This window comes from Muscardinus avellanarius (assembly GCF_963383645.1).
Source record: "Muscardinus avellanarius genome assembly, chromosome: 15".
NCBI lineage: Eukaryota > Metazoa > Chordata > Mammalia > Rodentia > Gliridae > Muscardinus > Muscardinus avellanarius.
Genome location: NC_137801.1, coordinates 73,146,285 through 73,149,615, shown reverse-complemented (window position 1 = coordinate 73,149,615; position 3,331 = coordinate 73,146,285).

Sequence of the window (3,331 nt, the reverse complement as noted above, 5' to 3'; positions counted from 1 at the left end):
TGTGTGTGTGTGTGTGTGTGACCAGGTATTGAACCTAGGGGCATTCTATCCCTGAACTATAAAACTATACCCCAGCCGGGTGTGGTAGCGCGTGCTTGTAATCCCAGCATTCAGGAGGTTAAAACCGGAAGATTGCAGTTCGTGGACAGCCTCAGCTACTTAATGAGGCCCTCTGTAACTCAGTAAGACCCTGTTTCAAAATAAAAAATAAAAATAGGGCAGGGTATGTTGCTCGGAGGTCAAATGCCTCTGGGTTCCATCCCCAGACCTGCAAATAAATAAATAAATAAGTAAGTAAATAAATAAATAATAAAACTATAACCCAGCCCCCCCCCTTCTTTTTGGCAGAACTGGAGGTTGATCCCAGGGATGGTCTACCTCTGACTACACCCCCATCCTCATTTTTTATTCTTTATTTGGAAACATGGTTCTCACTGAGTTGTGGAGGGCCTCATTAAGTGACTGAGGTTGGGCACAAACCTGTGATCCTCCTGTCTCAGTCTTCCAAGTACTGGGATTACAAGCGTGCACCACCACAATTGGCTAACCCAGGCCCTTTTTATGTTTGTTTGTGAAACATTATCTTGGTTGGTGGTGGAGGCTGTCCTCTAACCTGTGCTCAGCTGTCCACTTACTGGGAGTGTAGATGTGTACCACCATACCAGGTTTACCATTATTATTTTCAAAATGACGTATACCTCAAGATTCATTGTATCGGCTTAGGTCACTCTAACTGGATATTTTACACATTTAAAAAAAATTATATTTTATGTTTTCTAAGCAATTCATGACTTGCTCAAGATCAGCAATAGAAGTGAAATCGACTTCAAATTCATTCAAAACAATTTTCCTATATAAAACTTTATGTGGAGCTCACTGAGGTGAACGTTTATATTTTCCTATTAAGTGAGAGATGTGCAGAACTCCACTTGTCCTATTAAGGAAAAACAACTGCAGGAACTTGAATCTTCGGGTCTTTCCTTTCTAGCGTCCTATGGCTCAGTGCATCTGGTTTGAGCAAAGTCAAGAATTTGACCTTTTACCCCACCAGCTGGCTCACATATGCAAGTATTGAACTTGCTGAGCGTGTGCGCAACTCAATAAACCTTTTTTTCTCTGCAGAGGATACGACTCACAGTTTAGCATTACTAATGGGGCCTAACGGGTGGCCAGGGACATTGCTTTCAAATAGAGAAGGCAGCAGGAAAACCTCCAAGTGTTTGAATTATTTAGCAGAACATGCTTACCTTAGTATTCTTGGCTTAAGCTTAAGGCAAAAGCAGAGAACCTTGAATCCGTGATTATAACCATTAATCAGTCCTGTCCCTCCCATAAGCAGTGTCCCCAGTGATCCTCTCAATATTAGGTTTTAATCTTGTCACAGGGAGATGGTTGGTGGCAAACTAAGTAGTTTTGTCTCTCTGGCTATACACTTTATATACGTTTTAAATAAAGTGTTAAAGTCCTTTAGTTCACTTCATAAAGGCAGGGATGGAGCAGAGCAGGCATGGGGCAGCTGTCTAACAGCAATTTCACTCAGTGTTTCCCACCAGCTAGTGGTTACCATGGATGCCCTACCATTTTTCTGGAGGGGCAATGTGATCCACTTCAATTCTGCCCTCAGTGAAAAGGAGTGGGGTTTTGAGGTTAGCAATGGGTTTAATATCAGCTGTGATGGTTGCTGATTATATAGTGTGGGGTATGCAATGTAATTTCTCTGTATATGTTGTCCATAAGAAGATGGAGACAATATTTCAAGATTCTTCTGGAAATCAAAGATAAACAGAGATTTCCCAGCAAAGCACCAGGCTAAAGAGGCTGGAACAGGCCCTTTGGACCCAGTCATTTGCAAAGATCACAAATCTCACTTATTTCTATTCTGTGTCTGATTTCAGCTCATGTTATTTCAACTTTAGTTTGTAAATTTTTTTCTTTTCTTACATGAAATGATGGTGGTAGTGTTTACCACTCAGGGGCCTTTTTAGAATAAGAAATATTTGCTGCTAGCTAACAGCTTCAGACTTATAACCGAGCATCTAACTTTCTGTACCCACTCTTTCCTCCCATCTGCCTTACCCATCAGCATGGAGCACTCACACTAATCACTGAATTCCATAGTCATCCATCACAGTGCATCCTCTGGCCCAAACTTAAGCTGGGATCTCTGTCCAGGCCTAGTTTGTTTATTCTGTTCTCAAACTTATTTGTTTATTTTTGTCTCAGAATTATTAACATCTCTTTTACTTTTTCAGGGGTTAAAAATCAGGTAATCTTTCAAAATAAATGCTAAAGATACAAAGCTAGAAAAACTAAACAGATATATATGGATATCATTACTTAAGCATAAATAATTGTCTCAGTATGTCTTCACTCTGTATAGCCAGATAAGGTACTTGGAGAAATTTCACTTTTTTCCTTTCATTTTACTTCTCTGTGTGTATGCATACATGTGTGTGTATGAGTATATGTTTTTAGTTATCTGGATATTTATGAAGAGGATGGATTTGCTTGGACCTTCGAAATGGATCCACCAAGTGCTAACATGACACCAGTTATCTAGAGATCACTTAACACTTTATTTAGCAAACCTATGGGTGATTTCATCATATTCACTCAGTATTTATCTATGTATGGGTTATTCTGGGAGTCCAAAGGACACATGAAATATAAGTTGATTTTTCCTGATTGTGGATCTAAATGAAATCTCATTAGAAATGAAAATTTTAATTTCACTGAATTTTGACTATCCTTGCCAGTATAGAGACTTCTGCAAAATCACCCACCACAAGAGTTTCTAAAGATTCGTAAGATTATTCCACATGGTTTGTGGGCAGGTCTTCTGATGTTGCATCTCTAGTTCCCAGGAGGGCCTACTTTTACATCTTCTTTCAGGCACCACCACTGATGTGTAGTGTGCATCTGATCAGGGTCAACACTGATGCTCACCTAAGAGCCATATGGTACTCAACTGTTGACTATGAAAGAGTGCTGTATGGAGTAGAAAGGGGAAGATCAATCTCCCCACTTCATGTTACCTCTGTCAGAGGATTCCCAAAACAGTGCTGAGATCGTACTGCTTTGGTATTTCTTCTGCTGAGTCCATTGTTTCAGTGAACTTTTGTTGAAGCAACTATTTCTGGTTCTGCTTAGACATCATTTTCTCTTCTGAGGAAAAGACATAGGTCCAAGTGATGGGGCTGGAGAGCCTTAGTCTTAGTTACTGATCTGTACTCAGTCTCTCCTCTCCTCTCATGGCCCAGGCCTGTAGCAGAATTTTCTTGTCTCATTCTCTTTTCTTGATAAGTTTTCACCGCCCCAAAGAGTCCTCAGA